Source organism: Phocoena sinus, chromosome 1 (assembly GCF_008692025.1).
Source record: "Phocoena sinus isolate mPhoSin1 chromosome 1, mPhoSin1.pri, whole genome shotgun sequence".
NCBI lineage: Eukaryota > Metazoa > Chordata > Mammalia > Artiodactyla > Phocoenidae > Phocoena > Phocoena sinus.
This window is the reverse complement of record NC_045763.1, coordinates 43,216,151-43,239,903: the sequence shown is the minus strand read 5'-3', so window position 1 is coordinate 43,239,903 and position 23,753 is coordinate 43,216,151. Positions and strand designations below refer to the sequence as shown.

Here is a 23,753-nt window from a genome sequence, read left to right as displayed (position 1 = left end):
GTTCATATACAAAATTTAAAAATTATTTGACACTAATTGCTCTGAGTTCTATCTTCCTCCTCAAGTAGGCAAACCTTTCTATTTGAGAATTTAAACCATGCTGAAGGAGTGTTTCTCAAACTTTAACATGCGTATGAATCACTCAGATCTTAATAAAATGCAGATTCTGACCCAGCAGGTCTGGGACAAATCCTGAGAGACTACATTTCTGAAACTCCAGCATTATCTCTCTTTTTTTTTTTTGTCTTGTGATACAGTTCTGTACAACGCTGACATCACCCTTGCAGGCATCCTTTCCTTTTAAGTTCTAGTTGGGTCTGGCACTCCCAAGTCCTACTGCACCCTACCCACTCAGCCAAACCAACACATCCAGTTTATCACAGGGTCCCTGCACCTCACTGGAAAAGCCTAGAGACTCTCAGCATAGAGATGGGCTGGAATTCTCTCACCTGCCCTGCACCAACCCGGGGTTCCAGATGCTCTGTAAGTCCATCGCCCTCTGCATCAGGTCCTAGCCTAGTAAGCTGCTTAATCTTCCTGCTTAGTCCCTGACCCATCCTGTTCTCTGTTCCTACACTCCCATACACAGTCCCTTTTCTTTTCTTTCCTTTTTTTTTCCTTAGGCAGAAGATACTGCATTCTTTCATCAGGACAGAGGCTAGGAGGAGATGGCAGTGAACAAGAAAATTCTTTCTCTTAGCTTTGGGACTCCTTATGATCTTTGAAGGAGTAGCGACACAAAATGCAATGAATATAGCCTAACAGCCATAATGCAAAGCAACTGACATTCCTTAGGTCATTTGGTCTGTGTCTCAGGCCTGTGGGGCTGGAGGGTAGGGCTTATCATCTCCGTTTTACTGACCAGGAAGTGGAGGGCTTAGAGAGGTGACCTCACTTGTCAAGATCCCATAGCTAGTAAGTGCCCAAACCTATACTCTTTCCACTTTATGATTCAAGTGGGACATCACAGGAAACCAGGTAACTTTCAGTGAATTAACTTTTTAGGCTTTACAGTCTCACAAAGCTCTTTCTCACATATTCTTTTCTCCTGAGAACTGTAAGAAGAAAGCAGGGAAATTATATTTTCTTCCATTTTCCAGATAAAAACGTGGAGGCACAGAAGAGATATGAGTAAACCAAGGTCCCTCCACTAGTGAGTTGTAGGAAGCAGGACTGGCCCTCATGTCCTGATTCTCAGTTGGAGGCAGAGCCAGGAGTTTAGTGTAGGAGGGATGGGGGTAAGTGAGCACCAAAGAGAACAGGGGAGATTGGAAACATTTCTCCTGTGAGTAGAAAAAAATGGAAGAGCCAAAAAATGAGCAGTTCCCTAACCAAGACTGCTGACAGCTCAAAAAGAAAACAAAAAATAAATCCCAACTCACAAAAAGAAAAGAAATCCCGAAGAAAAAAATCATAAAGTTGCATAAGGAATTATTAGAACCAATTTTTTAAATGGCTCAGAGGAAATTAACGATCTTTATTCAAAGTGGCTATTTTGTCATTTATTTTTCTGCTGAAGACAGGGTTAGGGGGATGATGTAAGCCAAATAAAAGTCTTTCTTATTTAAAAAAAAACAAACAAAACAAAACATTTTTCAAACCCTAGAGGAAGGACACATGATAACTCATGCCGCAAACTTTCTCGTGGTCACACAACGGCTCTCACACAATTAACTTGCTGATTTATTTAACATATAATGCTAAAGCAAAAAAATCCAGAATGACTCTCCTTTTGTTTCTTTTGAAACATATCCAGATAATGAAAAGTTATGATAATAACTATTATCATTTATCGAATGACCGTTATCTGCTAGACACTGTGCTTTACATATATTATTTCTAATGCTCATGACAACACTTCAAGTGAGTTAGTTTTAATACTTCACTTATGAGGGAATAGGCTCAGAGGAGTTGAGTAACTTCCTCAAAGTCACACAGCTAGTATGTGGTTGAGCTGGTCTGTCTGACTCCATGACTGCTGCTCTTTCTATTTTGTTCCTTTATCATTAATAAACACTGAAATTATTATATACCGTTGACTTGATTCATCCTTTTCTTTAATTGTAAATATTAAATATGTTATTTTAAGAAAATAGAGAAATATGGTAGAGAATCTAAATTATGCTTGCACTTCTTGTTGAACCTTTTCTTTTCCCCGTATTATTTTAGTTTTTCTGATTTTATTGAGGAGAGAACCTTAAAAAGGACATCTATAAGTGGCAGCAGAGACTGTCAATCTGAGCTGGGGCAAGAGCCACTGGACAGCAATTTGGAGCCTAGCAGAATGATGAAAATTTCTTCACAACCCTCTGAAAGAGTGGTCACAGGCTTGGAGAACACAGAACCTTGGGAAACAGTAACGTAACTTCTTTCTAGAGCAGATCAGCTAAGGTGGTACAGCATTCTGGACCCTCTGTGCTCTTAATCATCTTTGTATTCCCTCACTCCACCTCAGTTATTGATTAAAATCTCTGGGTCTGTGGCCTGGGAATCTGCATTTAGCAAAGCTTCCAGTTGATTTTTTAAAGCCTTTTGACCTAGTTCTAATAATCCCATTGTTTTCATTTCAACAGGTGAAATCAGGCTGCATCTTTGACAATTTCCTTCTTACAAATAATGAAGAGTTTGCAGAAGAGGCTGGAAATAAGACCTGGGGAATAAGAAAAGTAAGATTTTCCCTCCCTTGGATTTCCAGGTGTCTGACTCTTCAGTTGTGCACTGTTCTCTGCATTTAAAAAATCAGTCTCACAGTCATTGTCTCATTTGCTGGTTAAATGGCCCTGAGAGACAGGGTAAAGAACTTGTATTCATTGGACATCTACGACCTTGTACTTGACTCTATGACCACTTTCCAAAAGTCTTCCCATTAAGCCCTTAAAACAAACCAGCAAGACAGGTATTGTTATTCCCGTTTTTCAGATGTAGGAATTGAGATTCATAGAGTATAGATAAACTGTACAAGGTCACATGCAGCCTTTAACTTGTTGAGTTAGAATGCACACTCCTTCTGTGTCACACTCCCTGCTCACAGTGTGGTGATCTAGAAGGGAGTCACTGAACCCATTTCTGATGGATGACTTGGAGAAGGAAGCAAGATGTTAGTGCTGTTTACCAGTTTCCCTGCTCTCCTAGAACTATTTTACGGGTGGAGTGAGACTTAGGACAATGGCTTCTTCTTGGTGCCACCCTTCATCCAGACCCCCTGGTTCTGGGCCATTCAAGCAGGTTTGTGGCCAATGCTTGATTACCCAAAAGGCAGGCAAGGCTCATGGTTAGAGCACCAGCAAAGCACAGGCATTAGAAAGAAATTTATTTATTTATTTATCTATATTTTTGGCTGTGTTGGATCTTCTTTGCTGTGCGTGGCTTTCTCTAGTTGCAGCGAGTCGGGGGGGCTACTCTTCATTGCGGTGCTCGGGCTTCTCATTGAGGTGGCTTCTCTTGTTGAGGAGCACGGGCTCCAGGCACGCGGGTTTCAATAGTTGTGGCATGTGGGCTCAGTAGTTGTGGCTTGCGGGCTCTAGAGCGCAGGCTCAGTAGTTGTGGCGCACGGGCTTAGTTGCTCGGTGGCAAATGGGATCTTCCCAGACCAGGGCTCGAACCCATGTCCCCTGCATTGGTAGGTGGATTCTTAACCACTGTGCCACCAGGGAAGTCCCAAAAAAGAAATTTCTGAGAGAACTTTGATACTTAGCATTTTCAAAGAAGCATTGACACAGTCATCATGGAAAAAATAAAAATTAGACTTTTTACACTTCTTAGTCTGGTTCTGTTTTGTTTTTACTTTGAGGTTATCATCTAATACTGTTATTTTTAAAATAAATTATTTTATTTTATTTTTGTCTGCGTCGGGTCTTCGTTGCTGCGCGTGGGCTTTCTCTAGTTGCGGCGAGCGGGGGCTGCTCTTTGTTGCAGTGCACGTGCTTCTCACTGCGGTGGTTTCTCTTGTTGCAGAGCACAAGCTCTAGGCGCGCGGGCTTCAATAGTTGTAGCACACGGGCTCAGTAGTTGTGGCTCATGGGCTCTAGAGTGCAGGCTCAGTAGCTGTGGCGCGCAGGCTCAGTTGCTCCGCGTCATGTGGGATCTTCCTGGACCAGGGATCGAACCCGTGTTCCCTGCATTGGCAGGCGGATTCTTAACCTCTGCACCACCAGGGAAGTCCTCTAATATTGTTTTATTGAGGAAATATTACATATTGGTCAAGAGCATGAGTTTTAGAGCTAGATTGCTTAGGTTCAAATCCAGGCTCCATTACTTACTAGCTGTACAACCTTGGTCAAGTTGTTTAACGTCTCTGATCTTCAGTCTCCTCATCTATAAATTGGGAACGATGATACCAATTATCTTTTAAGTTCCTGGCATATAGTAAGTGCTCAATACATGGTACTTATTATTATTAACCTAAATATTCACTTGGCAAATATTTGTTGAGTGCTTGTTCAAAGCACTGTTGTAGTTGTTAGAGATATACCAGTGAAATAAAACAGAGACGTTTCTGCCCTCATGGGGCTTACATTCAGTCAGGGGAGCCCAACAAGAAACATATAAAGAAGTAAATATATATGCATGAGATGGAGAGATAAACTACAGAGAACAATAAAGCAATAGAGAGGGCTGTCATCATGGGGGTTTTGCTCTTTGGTCAGGAGAGACTTTGTTGAGTAAACAACATTTAAGAGACTTGGAGGAAGTAAGGAGCAAACCACGCAGATGTTTGGGAAGAAGAGCCTTCTGGTAGAGAGAACAACAAATGCAAAGTCCCTGAAGTAGAAGCATAACTTGCTTGTCTAAGAAAGAGTAAGAAGTACAGTGTGACTAGAGCTGAGTGAGAAAGAATGAGAGTAGTTGGGGCCACTTCCCTGAGTAAAATGGGGAGCCATTGGAGCCATTTTTAGCAAAGGAGTGATATGAACTGGCTCATAGATTAAGATGTTACTCTAGCTGCTGCACTGCAAAAGTCTATACGAATGAAAAAGGACTATAGGGGAACAAAGGCAGAAGCGAGTGGTAGTGGTGGAGGTAGAGGAATGCTCAGATTCTAGATCCATTTTGAAGGTTAAACTCAAAAGGGTGATGGATTAGATACAAAATATGGGTTGGAGTAAAGAGGGATGGCTCCAAGGTTTTTGACCCCAATGACCAGAAGGATGGAGTTATTGAGGATGAGCTTTGGAGCACCCCAATAGTTAGAGATCAGGGAGATAAAGTGGAACCAGCAAACAAAACAGAAAGGGTAGCCGGTGAGGTAGGAAGAGAACCAGGACATTATCCTGTAGGCCAAGTGAAGAAAGTATTTTAAGGGGGAAAGGAGTGATCAATTGTATTGAGTGATCAAGAAAGATGAGGACTGAGAATGGACCACTGAATTTAATAACATGGGGTTCATTGGTGACTCTGACAAGAGCAGTTTCAGTGAGATGTATAGGGGAAAAAATGGGTCCAAGAAAGCATGGAAGGAGAAAAACTAGAGACAGCAAGTATAAGCTAGTCTTTTGTGGAGTTTTGCTGTAAAAAGTGTAGAGAGAATAAGGTGGTAGGTAAAGGGAAATGTTGGTCAAGAATTTTTTTTATATACAGTAGATCTTCCTGCCTGCTTGTATGTTAATGGGAATGATACAATAAAGAGAAAAAACAATATAGGAGAGAAAGAGAATTTCTAGAACACTGTTTTTGAGAATATGAGAGTGGATGACATCTAGTGCCCAAGAAGATGGGTTGGCTTTCCATAGGAATATGGATATTTTATCCATAATCACAGGAATAAAGAATGACTATATAAGAATAAATACAGGCAGATGGGTAGATTTGGTGGTGGGAGTATATGTAGTTGTATTCTCTGGGAAGCAGACACCAAGATGGTGTTAGAAATGTAGGCGATTTATTGGGGGTAATGCCTGGGAAAGATGAAGGGTAGAGGGTGCAGGAATAGGTATCTGTGAAAGGAGAGAGGAAAAGGAGAATTGGGTAGGAATTGTAGTCAAGTGCAGTGCAGCTCTGAGAAAGTCTTGCTAGCCCAACATTGCTCCAGGGGAAAAGGAAAAGGAGAGTGAACCAACCACAGAAATATAATAGGCTCATCAGTTAGCATTAAGGGCTCACTTGAGTTTAGTTTTTGGTTTTTTTTTCTTTTTTTTTTTGCGGTACGCGGGCCTCTCACTGTTGTGGCCTCTCCCGTTGTGCAGCACAGGCTCCGGACGCGCAGGCTCAGCGGCCATGGCTCACGGGCCCAGCCGCTCCACGGCATGTGGGATCTTCCCGGACCAGGGCACGAATCCGTGTCCCCTGCATTGGCAGGCAGACTCTCAACCACTGCGCCACCAGGGAAGCCCCATGGTTTTTTTTTTTTTAATTGTCAAATGTCTTGGCATTAAAAAAAATTTTTTTTATATTGGACTATAGTTAATTTTTGAGTTTAGTTTTAATGAGTTTAAAATGAGAACAATCTGTTTTTACTATTTTCTCTAGCCATTTTCTCTGCTTAGGTGCAGGCCTGGCAAGTTGGATTTAACCAGATTTGAAGATTTGCCCAACTAAGGGAGGGAAGGGCAAAGGAGTTGAGGATGTTTGGAAGAGAGCAATCACATAAAAATAGAGAAAGCAGGAAAGGGAAGATATAAGTTGGTTGAGGTCTAATGAAAAGGAAATGGTTTAACATGTTGTTATAGGTCCAGGTGGGCTTGAGGAGTTGGTAGAGTTGGTCTTTTGTTGCCTTTGGCAAGAACTGTTTTGGTAAGGATCGGAGGTTGGGAACAGATCAGTGAGTAGAGCAGCGAGAGGGAAGTGAAGAAATAGAGACATTAACTGTAGCCAGTGCTTTCCAGGCATAAGAAAATGAAGGCCTGATTGAAAGAGAGAATGTGGGAATAACGTGGGAAACACAACAAGATGTCAAGCACTTGCTCCCACTAGGATTGTTGAAGGCCCTATCCTACTGGGCATGCAGGTTCTCAATCTAGCTTTGTCCCCCAGGTCTGGGTAGAAGACCACCAGATTCTCTAGGTGAGGATTAAAGCCCTAGAGGAGTTTAGACTGTGTCTTTTCTTTTTTTTTTTTTTTTAATTCTTGGCTGCATTGGTTCTTCATTGCTGCACGTGGGCTTTCTCTAGCTGCGGCGAGTGGGGGATACCCTTCATTGTGGTGCGCGGGCTTCTCATTGCAGTGCCTTCTCTTGTTGCAGAGCATGGGGTCCAGGCACGTGGGCTTCAGTAGTTGTGGCACAAGGGCTCAGTAGTTGTGGCTCGTGGGCTCTAAAGCGCAAGCTCAGTAGTTGTGGTGCACAGGCTTATTTGCTCCACGGCATGTGGGATCTTCCCAGACTAGGGCTCGAACCCATGTCCCCTGCATTGGCAGGCAGATTCTTAACCACTGTGTCACCAGGGAAGTCCCAAGGACTGTGTCCTTTCTTTAAGGCCCCTCTGAGTAGTAAAATTTATGAAGACAGCTCTAAGGATCAAATTCTAGCACCTGGATGAACACATTAGAGAACTCAGAAGTCCCGTTTCTGACTGCAAACTTGTACTGGCTACAGTTCAAAAGCAAATTCAAAGAGTTCCATAAAGGTTGTTTTACTGTGATATACCAGAAAAAGGACCAGACTTGGAACCAGAAAACCTGGTTTCTAATTCTAGTTCTACCACTCACTAGCTATATAGCTTGGGGAACTGATTTAATCAGTCTGAATCTCGTATTCCTCATCTAGAAGGTGGGAGCAGTAACACCTCATACACTGCTGTAAGGAATAGAAATAATGTGTGTAGACTGTCTCATACCATGCTTAGCAATACTGTAGGCATTCAGTAGATGTTTGTTGAATCTGAACCAATTTTATTTATGAACAAATTACACACACACACACACACACACACACACACACACTTCTCTCCACCCCACACATACTGAAAATTTATAGGTAAATAAACACCATACCAGAAATCTTTAAGAGTGTGGGAAGATGCCAGACATTTCTAAAGTGAGTTATTTTTGTTTATACCATCTGTAAATTATTTTGAAATTCCACACTCTAAACAGGACATAGAGAAGCAATGGAGAGAACTGTACAAAGAAATGGAAAAAAGAAAACAGGAAAAAGAGGCCAAGAAGAAAAAGGAAAAGGAGGAAGAAAGGGAAGATGACATCTGGGGAATTGAAGAGGGAAGTGAAGAGGATTCTGCTGAGGACCCAGGAAATTACAGGCAGCTGAAGGAAGATGATGATGAAAGAGCATTTCTGGGTAAAAATGTAGAAGTCCATGTTGATCAGAGGATGAACTATAACTGGGTAACAAGTGGTTACTACTCAGAGGCAAATGATGTTGCTTAAAAGGTAGAATGTTCATGGTTTGGCAAAGTCTGGGGAGCAAAATTACTTGCTCTCTCTGAATGAACATTGAATTTGGATTTCTATATCCCATCTCCTTTGCTCTGTATGACCTTGGGAAAGTCCCATCACTTCTTGAGGCTTCTCTTGTCAATGGAAAGGGAGTGATAATTCCTGTTTCATGAGGCTGCTGTAAGGATTAAATTAGCTATGTGTGCAAAGTGCCTGATATAAAAAGACAGTCAACAAATAGTAGCTATTACTACTTACCATTATCATGGTATTTATAAAATAATTGACAGTAAAAAAGCCTCTGTATAAACCTGAGCCTCACTTTCAACTTATTCCAGTATATCCAGTGATGTTATTACAGATGTAAATCTGTATTATTTTGTATTTACTGAGCAGTTCTGATAGCCGTATTTGTGGGCGATAATGCTTGATGTTTTCTTCTTGCAGGTGTATCAAGCACTTAAAAACAAAATCAGACTTCCTCCTAACATAAACAAAGATACTTTGTGAAACTCCTTTTGCTTCTCTGCTGTTTTGTGCAGTAGTTTTTAATTAATTATTACTTGTTTGCAGGTTTGCTGGTTTTATAGTTATCCTTTCTGTACCATCGGCTCACTATATTATTATATGCATTCACATAGCTCTTTACAGATCACAAAGCATTTTCCTATAAATTTGAGCAACTGCTGCAATGTGCTCATTTAATCCTCAGAACAGCCATTGTAGAGGATACCATTATTATCTTCCTTTTACAGATGCAGAAACTGCTAAAAGGAGGCAAGTCACTTGCTCAGGGTCAAATAACCAGTAAGGGGCGGGACCCGTATCTGAACTCAAGTTTGTCTGGTTCCAAAGATTATCCTTCCATTGCATTAGGCTGTTTGTTGAATGAGTGAGTAAATATCTATTACAACTGAGTACAGATAGTAGGCAAGTCTCACATGGAAAAAATACCCTTTTAACAAAAATAATCATAAAGTAATTTTCCTCTTTTAAAAATTTTCTCAAAAAATAAACATACAAACAAGTTGCTGCACAAAGTGTGACAGCCTTTTCATAAGAAGCTGATGTGGCTGCCAGGTGTTCAAGGTGACCATGGTTGATTCCTGGCCCTACTCACTTATCAGCTGTATTACCTTAGGCAAGTAATCTAACTTGCTTGTGGGAGTTATTTTCTGTGTCTCATTTTTCACATTTGCAAACTCAGCTGTGAGGATTAAACGCTGACTCTTCCTTCCTTTATTTTACTAGGACTACACCAAAAATTAATCCCAGTCTAGCTGGAGAGTCAAGCCCAGACACAATGATCATATGATAGCACAGGGCTACAAATTTAGGTCTGGAACATCATAGGTGCTCAATAAATATTAGTTAAAAGAATGAACAAAACTCTGACTGGTGCTTTCAGGGAAGAGTTCACGAAGGAAGTAACTTTTGAACCAGCTCTTGAAGAATTCATGAGTCTGTCTTTCGGAGGAGGATATGTGTGAACCAAATTTCAGAGTCAAAGAGCAGGGCACCTGTATGACAGGACGGGTGTGGTGAGGTCAGGGAGAAGCAGCAAGAACTCCTTCTTCCTTCTTTCCCGTAGGTTGGAGTCGGCTGTAGTGTCTGGGCCTTACAATCTTTGGAATGTTCTGGTTTGGAAAACTTGCCTTTGCAGGGAGGCAAAACTTTACCTCTTCCCTCTTAGGGTCTTCAGCTGGGCCTTAGAATTTAGTTAACGTAAGACAGATGAACAGGAGAAAAACATACAAATTTATTCAATGTAAGTTTTATGTGACACGGGAGCCCTCATAAGGAAATGAAGACCCAAAGAAGTGGCAAAACCTAAATGCTTTAATACTAGGTTAAACAAAGAGAGGCAATTGTGGAAAAGTAACTAAAATGTACAGGGAGGCTAAAGGAAGATAAGAATTATTTTAACAATGTCAGTTTGTGTAGAATTCTCTTGCTTTCAGCTTGATGAGTGTTTCTTTTCTCCTGGTATGTGGAGGGCAGCTCCTACGTGGGAGCTTTACCTCCTGTATTCAGAAGGAAAGGAGAGATCAAAGTATCCCTTTTGTATCTGCTGTTTTTCAAGTGCCTTTAGCTTAAAATAACCCTTATGCCTGAGTGGCATATTTTGGGGTAGCATATCTTGGCACTCTTCACCTTTATACCTGTTTCTATAACATAAGAGTGAAAAAGAGCAAGGCTTCAGGTACTGAGTCTAAACCCTGTCTTGGGGCTGCAGGGCTAGTGTGTGAGGAATCTATGTTTTAGGGATACCATTGTTTACTACCAATGTCTGCTCTGATTGGTCAGGCATATGTTCTACCAGTTGTTACATATTTTAATTATCACCAGATAAAGATACTGATTTTCATGCAGAATTCTGAGGGAGTAGTAAACAATAAAGATCCATTTGAGGGAATTCCCTGGCAGTCCAGTGGTAAGGACTCTGAGCTTTCACTGCTGAGGGCACAGGTTCAATCCCTGGTCGGGGAACTAAGATCCTGCAAGCTGCGCCGGGCGGCCAAAACAAAAAATCCATTTGAATATATTTTTTAAAGTTGCTGTTTTACCTTTGTTAATTTTTTACCTTAATTTGATTGATTGTACAAACATTATTTCAGAAATTAATGTAATTTTAACAAGAAAAAATTCATGCATAGTTCCATCCATTCTGCACACAGACTGAAATTTTTGTGTTTCCTGCTAGGACTTGTCTTTTGAATACCACCATTCTGCCACTGAACCATACTCCTCCAGATTGAGTTTTTCTTTTGAACTTCTGTTTATATGTTTAATTTTCAAAAGTAACAGATGTTCAGTGTAAAAAACTTCATATCTACAAACACATTAAGAAAAAAGTAAAAATTTTTAATTATTCCCAAATCCAGAGACATCTGTGCAATATTTATTGTCTTTTCTTCCAGTTTTGTGTTTATTCATTGGTTAACTGGTTTGACTTTGGGTTGAAATGATTTAGTTAATCACACTCTTCAGTACGGCACTTTATCCTCTTTGGTCAGTGATTATCACTTTTAAATTTTATTTGATACTTTTTTTTTTCTCTTTTACTGCCTTTCCCTTCCCCACACAAGCAACTAAGTTCTATCTGATGTAAAACTGTTTTTTGCATATGTTCTTACAAAATATGAATTTTTGTTTGCCCTGGGTGTATTTTTAATTTATGTAAATGGTATAGTGTTTAAATCTCATCTTGTTACCTCATATTTTTCACTATGCACTGTTTTGTTTTATTTTGTTTGTTTGTTTGTTTTTTTGCGGTACACAGGCCTCTCACTGTTGTGGCCTCTCCCATTGCGGAGCACAGGCTCCGGACGTGCAGGCTCAGTGGCCATGGCTCACGGGCCCAGCTGCTCCACGGCATGTGGGATCTTCCCAGACCAGGGCACGAACCCGTGTCCCCTGCATCAGCAGGCGGACTCTCAACCACTGCACCACCAGGGAAGCCCTGCACTGTTTTAAAAATGCATTCATGTTAGAAATAGACAATCTGAAAAGACCAAACACTTGTAGTGAAATTTAATTTGTAATTTAAAAAAAAACCTCCCATCAAACAAAAATCAGAACAGAATGGCTTCACAGGGAAATTCTACCAAACATATAAAGAAGAGCTAATATCTATCCTTCTCAAACTCTTCCAAAAAGTTGAAGAGGATGGAACACTCCCAAATTCATTCTACAAGGCCACCATTACCCTGATACCAAAACCAGACAAAGACACTACAAAAAAAGAAAATTACAGGCCAACATCTCTGATGAATATAGATGCAAAAATCCTTAACAAAATATTAGCAAACCGAATTCAACAATATATAGAAAGGATCATACACCATGATCAAGTGGGATTTATTCCAAGGATGCAAGGATGGTTCAATATCAATCAGTGTGATATACTTCATTAACAAAAGGAAGGATAAAAATCACATGATCATCTCAATAGACACAGAAAAAGCATTTGACAAAATTCAGCATCCATTCATGATAAAGACTACCATCAGAGTAGGTATAGAGGGAATATATATCAACATAATAAAGGCCATGTATGATAAGCCCACAGCTAACATTAATGGTGAAAAGCTGAAAGCATTTCCTCTAAGATCAGGAACTAGACAAGGATGCCTACTCTTGCCACTTCTCTTTAACAGAGTATTGGAAGTCCTAGCCATAGCAATCAGAAAAGAAAAATAAATAAAAGGCATTCAAATTGGAAGGGAAGAAGAAAAACTGTCACTATTTGCAGATGACATGACACTATGTGTATAGAAAACCCTAAATCCCCACCAAAAAACTATTAGAACTAATAAATGAATTAAGTAAAGTGGCAGGATACAAGACTAATGTACAGAAATCTGTTGCTTTTCTATACACTAATAATGAACTATCAGAAAGAGAAAGCAAGAAAACAATTCCATTTAAAACAGTATCAAAAAGAATAAAATACCGAGGAATAAACTTAACCAAGGAGATGAAAGACCTATACTCTGGAACTATAAAATCTTGATGAAGGAAATTAATGATGACAGAAAGAAATAGAAAAAACTCCATTTTCATGGCTTGGAAGAATTAAATATTGTTAAAATGTTCACACTGTTCAAAGAAATCTACAGATTTAGTGCAATCCCTATCAAAATACCCATGATATTTTTCACAGAACTATAACAATCCTAAAATTTATATGGAAACACAAAAGACCCCGAATAGCCAAAGGAATCTTGAGAAAAAAGAACAAAGCTGGAGGTTTCATGCTCCCTGACTTCAGACTATACTACAAAGCTACAGTAATGAAAACAACATGGTACTGGCAAAAAACAAAACAAAACAAAACAAACAGACATATAGACCAGTGGAACAGAATAGAGAGCCCAAAAATAAACCTACACATTTATGATCAGTGAGTTTACAACAAAGGAGGAAAGAATATATAATGGAGAAAAGACAGTCTTTAATAAGTGGTGCTGGGAAAACTGGACAGCTACATGTAAAAGAACAAAATTAGGACATTTTCTCACACCATATACAAAAATAAACTCAAAATGCATTAAAGACTTTAATGTGAGACCAGAAACTGTAAAACTCCTAGAAGAGAACATGAGCAGAACACTCTTTGACATTAATCATAGCAATATTTTTTGGATCTGTCTCCCAAGGCAAAAGAAACAAAACCAAAAATAAACAAATGGGACCTAATTAAACTTAAAAGCTTTTGCACAGCAAAGGAAACCATTGACAAAATCGAAGGCAACCTACTGAATGGGAGAAAATATTTGCAAATGATATGGCTTATAAGGGGTTAATGTCCACAATGTATAAACAGCTTATACAACTTAATATCAAAAAAAAATCAACTCGATTAAAAAATGGGCAGAAAAACTGAATAGACATTTTCCCAAAGACATACATATTCTAACAGGCACACGAAAAGATGCTCAATATTGCTAATTATTAGACAAATGCACATCAAAACCACAATGTGATATCACCTCACACCTGTCAGAATGACTATCATCAAAAAGAGCACAAATAACAAATGTTGGCAAGGATGTGGAGAAAAAGGAACCCTAGTATACTGTTAGCGGGATTGTAAATTGGTGTATCCACTATGGAAAACAGTATGGACAGTCCTCAAAAAACTAAAAGTAGAACTCCATATGACCCATCAATTCCACTCCTGAGTATATATCTGAAGAAAATGAAAACACTAATTCAAAAAGATACATGCACCCCAACGTTCACAGCAGCATTATTTATAATAGCCAAGACATGGAAGGAACCTAAGTGTCCATCAACAAATAAATGGATAAAGAAGATGTAATATAGCCATTATTTTGTAATAAGTTTAAATGGAGTATAATGTATAAAAATATTGAATCACTATGTTGTACACCTGAAACTATTAAAATATTGTAAACCAACTATATGTCAATAAAAAATAAAATGCATTCTTGTTGCTGTGTGTATATCTAATCCATTTCTGATGATTACTGCATAATATTTAATGACAGAACATTTACCACATTTTAGCTGTCTACTCTCCCAGTGATAGACAATCAGGTTGTCTTCAAGTCTCCACCATCATAAATAACACAGCAATGAATATGTTTCTGTGTCTGCATAAGAATTTCTTTGGGATATATCCCAGGAGTGCAACTGTGGGCTCATAGAATATGAGTTCTTGATTTGCATAATTTATGTCAGATTGCTTTCGACAAGGCTATACCAGTCCATACTCCCAGCACCACATATAAGGGTTTCAGCATCCCCACAACCCAACCAGCTGGCATTATCAATATTTTATAGTATAATAGATGTAAAACGATAGTACATTGCTGTTTTAATTAACATTTCACTGATATTTTTGAGCATTTCTTCATATGTCTTGATTTTGCGATTTCCTCTAGGTTCATGTTTTTTGCTTATTTTCTTTCTAGGGGTTGCTACCCTCTTACTTATTTGCAAGGATTTTGTGTATTAAATATTTCATATATCTTTTCTCATTCTCTCATCCAGTTACTTTGTCTACAGTGTCTTTTGGTGAATAGAAATCTTTATTATTCATCAATATTATTGTCTTATAGTTTGTGCTTTTTATAATAGGTTTTGCTTTTCCATTCTCCTCAGTCACAAACTGTAATAGTCTCCTATGTTTTTCTTTTATAATTTTATTTTTCACATTTATTATATCTTTAATCCTTCTCAAGCCAGTCTTGTATGAGGTATAGAATTGATGAAATATGGTAATTATACTTTAAGCCTTGATATATCAGTTTCTGAGAGGGGGATATTAAATCTTCTACTACAATTATGCTTCTATCTATTTCTCCCTGAAGTTGTCTATATTTTAAGACTGTATAATTAGGTGCATCTATGTGTTTTACCTATTACATTTATGTGTTTGCTTCTTTTATGAATATGTAATGACTTTTTATCACTTCTTATCATTTGAGACTAAAATTCCTTTTTGACAGATACTATGGTCACAACCCAGTTCATATTTTCCTGGTGTATCATTTTTCATCTTTTTATTTTTAGTCTTTCCATCTCCTTATGTTTTAAGTGTGTCTTTGATAGCCAATTTACTGTTGGATATATTTTTTAAAAATCCAATTAGTGAGATTAATTTATTTGCACTTAACATAATTGCTATATATCAAGAGTTAATCCTACCATCCATGTGCTACACACTTTTATTTTTAATCTCCATTTCTACTTTTTTTTTGAAGTATAGTTAATTTATAATGTTGTATTAGTTTCTGATGTACAGCAAAGTGATTCAGTTATACATATATACATGTATATTCTTTTTCATATTCTTTTCCATTATAATTTATTACAAGATATTGAATACAGTTCCCTGTGCTATACAGTAGGAACTTGTTGTTTATCTATTTTGTATTATAGTAATTTGTATCTGCTAATCCCAAACTCCTAATTTATCCCTCCCTGCTGCTATCCCCTTTGGTAACCACAAGTTTGTTTTCTATGTCTGTGAGTCTGTTTCTGTTGTAAATAAGTTCCATTTGTATCATATTTTGGATTCCACATATAAATGGTATCACATGATATTTGTCTTTGTCTGTCAGACTTACTTCACTTAGTATAGTAATCTCTAAGTCCATCCACATTGCTGCAAATGGCAGTATTTCATTTTTTATGGCTGAGTACTATTCCACTCTATATATACATATATATGTATGTGTGTGTATATATATATATATATATATATATATATATAAAACATCTTCTTTATTCATCTGTTGATGGACAATTTAGGTTGCTAACATGTCTTGGCTATTGTAATTTGTGCTGCTATGAACACTGGGGTTCATGTGTCTTTTTGAATTAGAGTTTTCTCTGGATATATGCCCAGAAGTGGGATTGCTGGATCATATGGTAACTCTATTTTTAGTTTTTTAAGGAACCTCCATACTGTTCTCCATAGTGGCTGCACCCGTATACATCCCACCAACAGTATACGAGGGTTCCCTTTTCACCACACCTCCAGCATTTACTATTTGTAGACTTCTTGATGATGGCCATTCTGACCAGTGTGAGGTGGTACCTCATTGTAGTTTTGATTTGCATTTCTCTAATAATTAGCAATGTTGAGTACCTTTTCATGTGCTTATTAGCCATCTGTATGTCTTCTTTGCAGAAATGTCTGTTTTGGTCTTCTGCCCATTAAACTTCTGCAGGTTTAAAATTCATACATAATTTTTTTTCTTGTGGTGGTAGCCATTCACTTCAGAATCATACCCATAGATTTAAGAGAGCTCCTCCATCTCAACGGTTTGAACAAAAACCCAAACAAAAGTTCTAAGGGTGATGCTCAAAGATCTGATGCATCATGTACACATGTTGATCCAATTACTGTTGCTGAAGTAGAAGGTGTTTGATCTCCAAAGGAAACACAAGGTACTGTTCTCAAAAGAAGGAGGAATGAAGGCCCAGAGACCATAAAACAATATATGTCCACTTCTTCATACTAAATCAACTTTTTAAAACCTCAGTTTCTTTATCTGTGAAATGGCAATGATAATACCTCTCTCAAAGGGGTGATATGAGGAGGAAACTGGGTAATAGATATGAATGTCCCTTGTGAATCATCCAGTGCTGTACAAAGATTAGTTATTCTTGCTCTTGCATTCCTCACATGATATCGTTGGTTTAGATATTGGTATTTATCTGTATTGCTACATGGGGAACTACCATCCTAGCCAGCATTCTCCCTAAATTGTGCTGATGTCTGTAGAACTGATTTGCCTTTTCTGAGAATAATGAATGTACAAGATGTCAGGATCATGTTTGACCTGGGAGTCAGTTTCCACCCAAATGATCCTGAAGTTGCAGGGCAGGGTAACTCGCTAGTAGATTTGCCAGACTGCACACAGCTGAAAGCTTGTTGCAATGGTGCCACACTGGGCTCCAGTTCCCTCTCTACCTCAGATTATATTTGTGACCTTACCCAGGTCACTTTAACTCTCCGAGCCTGAAAAATGGAGGTCATAAGAAGACCCACCACTTAAAGTTGTGGTAGGATTACAGATTATAATGTAAAATGCTCTGGCCTTGGAGAAAATCTTATGCTTGTCAGACACAGATTTAAATCTTTATACTGAGTGCTTACCAATTTGCACTCTGCTACATTATGGCTAGTTTGAATGCAGGTTCTTTCTCATCTCTGAAGTACATTGAATTTCTCTGTTTCCTTAGAGAATAACTGTTGTCCCTCTCAAAGCCCTATGTCTTTATAATTTGGATCAGGAATACTTGCCAGCAGGATAAAGTCTCCCAGGAGATCCTGTTCTTTATGGACAACTGAAGTTGATAATTCTGCTTTTCACATATGAAAATTTAGATTCAGACTAAACTGAAAGATAGTAACGTAGCTGCTATATTTATTGGAATAGGTTATGATTGCTCATAAACCTATAATAATCCCATGAATTAGGTATTAATATCCTCGTTTTACTGATAAGGAAATAGAAGGTCACATAAATTAGGTAACTTGACCAAGGTGACACAGTTGATAAGGAGAAAGTAAACAGTCTAGTGTAATGTAGGCAGGATGCACTTTGGAGTTAGAAAGATCTAAATTAGGGTCCTGGCATCGCCCGTTCACTAGATCTTGATCTTTGGCCAGGGACCAAACTCCTTAAATCTCAGTTTGCTCACGTGTAAAGTGGGGATTATGATAATGTCCACCTCACCTGAATGTTGTGAGGTTGAACTGAGAGAGTATATGTAATGCAGCGTGCCTGGCACATGGTAAGCGCTCCATAAATCTTTAGGCACTGCTTGATAAGTGTCCTGGGAGCCCAGAGCCCGTAGAGCTCACCCACAGTGCGGCCTTAGGGGGAACTTGAATCATCATCAAGCTCCTTTAAAACATTTCACTGGACATTCAAATGGTTGGCCTGACAATCCTTTGGGCTATGATTCAAGATGAAAGTCCCAGAAAGGAAATGAAGCAGCAATGTGCAGACCACCCCCACCCACACCCTGCCCAGCACAGCTGTTTGGACCAGGACTGGGAATCTGCCCCAAGGCAGGCAAGCAACCAACAACCTACAAATGTGGACTGGCTTCTAAGAAATGAGTTGGACAAATCAATATTTCTCTCCCAGGGGTCTGACTTGGGAAACATGAAGTGACTGAGGCAATTAACAGCAATAAAAACTCTAACTAATTAAACTATGACATTGAGTAAGGATATGTGTGGGAGGAGATAGAGCCTGGGCTGTCTCTATCACAAACCAAAGTGATGAGGAAGCAGAAATTATGAGTAAACAGAAGCTATGAAGTAGAAAAAGATATGTTTATTCAACAAATATTTCTAGAGCCCCTTCTATGAACTAGGCACTGTGCTAGGCTCTGAATATACAAAAGTGACTAAGACACAGCCTCTGCCTTCACAGCACTTAATTTTAGTAGGGAAGAGAGACAAAACAAGTAAGCAAACAAATAAATAACAACAAATTGTTTTAAGGACCAAAAAAGAAAACAAGTATGGGGCTTAGATAGAACATACCAGGAAAGGAGCTACTTAAGAAATAGCATGGTGAGGGAAATTCTCTCAGAACAGATCATTAAATTGAGACCTGTAGAATGAGAAGGGGCCAGAGAGAAGAGTATTTGAGGCAGGGGTTGTGCAATGCCTGCCAGTAAGAAAAGGCTTATTATGTACAAGGAAGCTGGGAAACAACAACAAAACAAAACAAGCCAGGTTGCTGGAGGGAAATGAAGGAAAGGGAAGCAGCCAGCAGCCTGGCGGGGTAAGCAGGAAGCATGTCACAGGATCAGCAGGCCTTGGAAAGGAGTTGGGTATTTAGTCCCTGTGTAGAGAGAGGCCATGAAAGCATTTGAGGTTGGGTAGTAACGTGATCCTGTATAAAGTGGTAGATAAGTGCAAAGGCTAAAGATTCATTCTGGGTCCAAGCCCAAGTTCTACCATTTACCAGCTGTGTGATCTTGGGCAGTACTTAACCTCTCTGTGCTCCAGTTTCCTTTTCTATAAAATTGAGGTAAATTGGTTTTTACCTCATGGAGTGGTTTTAAAGACTAAATACATATAAAGTGCTTGCAGCAAGTCCTGGCACATAATAAACACCTCATAAATGTAAGCTTGTACTGTTATTTTGTTGTTAAAAAGGTCATGGTAGCTACTAAATGGAGAATGAATGTGTGGGAGATAAAAGAGAGGCCAGTTATGAGGCAGATGAGGAGTCTGGGTGAGAGATGATGAGTGAAGGGGTGGTAGTAGAGACCGAGAAAAATGGACTCATTTGACATAATTTTGGAGGTAAAATTTTCATATATCGCAGATAGATTGGACATTGTGGTTGAGGAGCATAGAGAAATCAAGAATGACTCCTAGGTTTCTGGCTACAGCAACCTGATAGAACTGATATTTACTGTGAGGGAGGAGCCTGGGGGAAGCAGTTTTGGCTGGGAAATGAGAAGTTCTATTTTAGACCCGTTACCCTGAAGATGTCAGTGAGACATCTAAGCGGATGTCAGTTAGGCAGTTCGTTATAGGTTTGGAAACCAGAGGAAAGGTCTGGGATGAAGATATCAATTTAGATGTCATTAGCATAATCAGCATTTGAAGGCTTAGACATGGCTGAGGTTGGCTAGGAAGAGAGTACACAGAAGGAAGTGAAGGGAGCCAGGAGGCCTGAGGAATAACACATTTTAGGGTGGTTGAATAGACAAGGATAATGAGGAGAGGCCTGTGAAGAGAGTAAAACCAGAAGACTAGGGGAACAAAAACCAAGAGAGGAGAGTGTTTCAAGACTATTGGAGAGATTTGCTTAGAGTGTGGAAAGGTCCAATAAGATAAGGATAGAAAAATATTAGTCACTGATGACTTTGACAAGAGCAGTTTCAGTGAAGTGTGTGTGTTGGGGGGGTCACACTTCAAATAGCACCCAACAGGTTGAAAAATTAACTGGAGGTGCTCTTGCTTTGACAGCACGTATAGTAAAACTGGAACAATACAGAGAAAATTGGCATGACTCCTACATACAGATGACACACAGATTCGTGAAGTGCTACATATGTTTTGTGTATGGATCTGACTTTTGGACAATGTTAGCTTTTACATATTCAAAAAAGAAAATTGGGCTTCCCTGGTGGCACAGTGGTTGAGAGTCCGCCTGCCGATGCAGGGGACACGGGTTTGTGCCCCGGTCTGGGAGGACCCCACATATCGCAGAGCGGCTGGGCCTGTGAGCCATGGCTGCTGAGCCTGCACATCCGGAGCCTGTGCTCCGCAACGGGAGAGGCTACAACAGTGAGAGGCCCGTGTGCCGCAAAAAAAAAAAAAAAAAAAAAAAAAGAAAATTGAACCAACAAGCATGAAAGGGATCCTAAAACTGAATATAAACAGACAGAAATAAACCTAACTATATTTAAATAAGTAATATAACCATTCTGAAAGAAAATAAAAAACAGATCTGGATTACTTTTGAACACAGTACTTTGACTATATTCCCTTAGTCTAAAAACAAAATAAAAATGCAAACAAATACTGAACACTATTTAATAGATTGTTTTCAGGGACTTCCCTGGTGGCGCAGTGGTTAAGAATCCGCCTGCCAATGCAGGGGACACAGGTTTGAGCCCTGGTCCAGGAAGATCCCACATGCCACGGAGCAGCTAAGCCCGTGCACCACAACTACTGAAGCCCGTGCACCTAGAACCCGTGCTCCGCAACAAGAGAAGTTACCGCAGTGAGAAACCTGTGCACCGCAACAAAGAGTAGCCCCTGCTCGCCACAACTAGAGAAAGCCCACGTGCAGCAACAAAGACCCAGCACAGCCAAAAATAAATAAATAAATAAATAAATAAATTAATTAAAAAAATGTTTTCTTTAGTGGAATGGATATAGCAATTCTGAAACTATTTCGTGTATATCATAACACTGAACAAATGAAAATAAGACGTTGATGCCGTTGAGAGCCAGAGTTCTCACTGTGGGAAAAGGGAGATGCAAATCAGGAACTGGAGAAAGAACTCTGTGGTGTTGAACTGGAATTAGAGATACCAGTACTGAATTCATGATTAAAAATAGTTGAACTATATATTAAGCTGCCTTTCCTCCTTGGCTCTGTTTACTTAAAGGGCCTAGAAGCAGTTACTCCCCAGTAGCAATGGACATATCTGGTGCCCAGATCTCGGCTTCTAAATACCATTCCCCCCCTAAAGGAGTGCTCTTTTGGAGAGAGGGATGATTTCCAAGTCTAGACAGGGAAAATACAAGATGAACCTGGAGCACGGTATTATACCAGAAAGCAAGGAAATGCTAAAAAAAAATGAGCGTGTGTCAAAAGGACACAGAAGCCAGCTTAAAGGGGGTCTCAATGGCCAAATCTAGGACAAGTTGAACAATAAAATGGATTATAACCTATTAAATAAAATAAGAATCTATGAGTTTTTTTTTTACTGGTGATAATAAATATAGATTAAATATAGATAAATAAGAGAGAAGGGAAAGATCTTGCTTACAGTAGAATGCTAACTAAAAAAATGTAGATGGACTAATGGAATTATAGAATCACCATCTTCCTTTTTTTGGCTGCAAGGCTTGTGGGACCTTAGTTCCGCGACCAGAGATTGAACCCAGCCCACAGCAGTGAAAGCACATAGTCCTAACCACCAGACCACCAGGGAATTCCCTAGAATCACCATTTTGCAACTATCATAGTAATTGATTCAGGCAAGAATTATTGGTGAATGTGGAAACCTTTGGGCAAAAGTTTTGACGAGGAACAGGATATTTACATAGTCTCAGTGTACCTCTCCACAGATTACTCATTATTTATATAGAAAAAAAATAATAACTTTACAGTGAAGACCTAGCAGATACCACCTTAACCAACTGATCAAAATGAATATGATTAATAATGGGACCAGGTAACACCGTATTTCTCCTCATGTGACACACTATCCCATAGGTAGTATTCCTGCCCACTCCAAAAAAGAAAAATATAAATCTCATCATAAGGAAATAGGACACAAACCCAAATAGAAGGAAATTCTATAAAACAATGGCCTGTACTTAAAAAAAAGTCAGTATCATAAATAACAATCTATTTTAGATTAAAAGAAACTAAAGAGTCATGACAGTTAAATGCAATGCATGATTAGGGATCAAGCACTGGATCAGACCTTGTATAGGATGGAAAACTGCTATATAGGATATTATCAGGCCAATAAGTGAACTTTGAATGTGGACTATAAATAAGGATTATGTCAGTGATAAAGTTCCTGAATGTAATCTTCATACTAGGGGTGGGGGTGGGGAGAGGGGTGTATAGGTATGTAAGAGAATGTCTTTGTTTTTAGAAAATACACACTGAAGTATTTAGGGTATTAGGGGTAAAGGCTACAATTCAAATGGTTCAGAACTACCCCTGACCACACACACATACAGCTATATATTTATGTGTGCATGTGTACATATATACACACACACAGATAAAGAGACTGTGGCAAAAATACTAACTTTTGGTGCCCCTGGATAAAGAGTATATGGGAATTCTTTGTAATATTTTTACAACTCTTCTGAAAGTTAGGAATTATTTTAGAGTAAAAAGTTTAAAAATAAATTGGAGATGAGTAAGTAGAAACAGTATGTAGATAACACTTTTGAGAAATTTGGCTGTGAAGGGGAGCAGAGAAGTAGACCCAGAGTCAGGGTTGTAAAATATCTCTTCAAAGACGGGAGAAACTAGAATAGGTTTGCATGGTGATGAGAACAATGATGGGCCTCAGTTCCTCCTTTTTAAGAAGGGAGATTTGATGATATACCCTTTCCTCAGGCCCTCAAAGACTCTCGTACCTTTAGATAATGTGAGCTCCTCTGAAAACACATTTTATTCCTTAAACTTCAACCAGGAAAAGACATTTGGGCCACCACTGGAGGGCAGTACAAAATGATGTTGCATGTCATTGTGGTGGTTTTATTGTTTCAGCTGCTGGAACAAAACAAAGCCCTTTACATGATTTTCTCTCAAATGTGTTACATGAAATAAACCTCCTTCTAACGCACTTTTCTTTTTTTTTTTTAAACATCTTTATTGGAGTATAATTGCTTTACAATGGTGTGTTAGTTTCTGCTGTATAACAAAGTGAATCAGCTGTATGTATACAAATATCCCCATATCCCCTCCCTCATGTGTCTCCCTCCCACCCTCCCACCCTCCCTGTCCCACCCCTCTAGGTGGTCACAAAGCACCGAGCTGATCTCCCTGTGCTATGCAGCTGCTTTCCACTAGCTATCTCTTTTACATTTTTTAGTGTATATATGTCCATGCCACTCTCTCACTTCGTCCCAGCTTACCTTTTCCCCTCCCCGTGTCCTCAAGTCCATTCTCTACGTCTGTAACGCACAACTTTTCGCAAATGTT

General features: G+C 39.1%; 1 non-coding gene and 1 pseudogene across 1 annotated transcript; both read left to right on the top strand.

Annotated features, from left to right (window-relative positions):
* LOC116756918 overlaps positions 1 to 8,319 on the top strand; it is a 39,368-nt pseudogene extending 31,049 nt beyond the window's left edge.
* An 11,977-nt stretch (positions 8,320 to 20,296) lies between these two features.
* On the top strand, positions 20,297 to 20,405 carry LOC116745246. Its single transcript, XR_004347338.1, has one exon. It is a non-coding gene; the product is annotated as a U6 spliceosomal RNA (small nuclear RNA).
* The last annotated feature ends 3,348 nt before the right edge of the window (positions 20,406 to 23,753 follow it).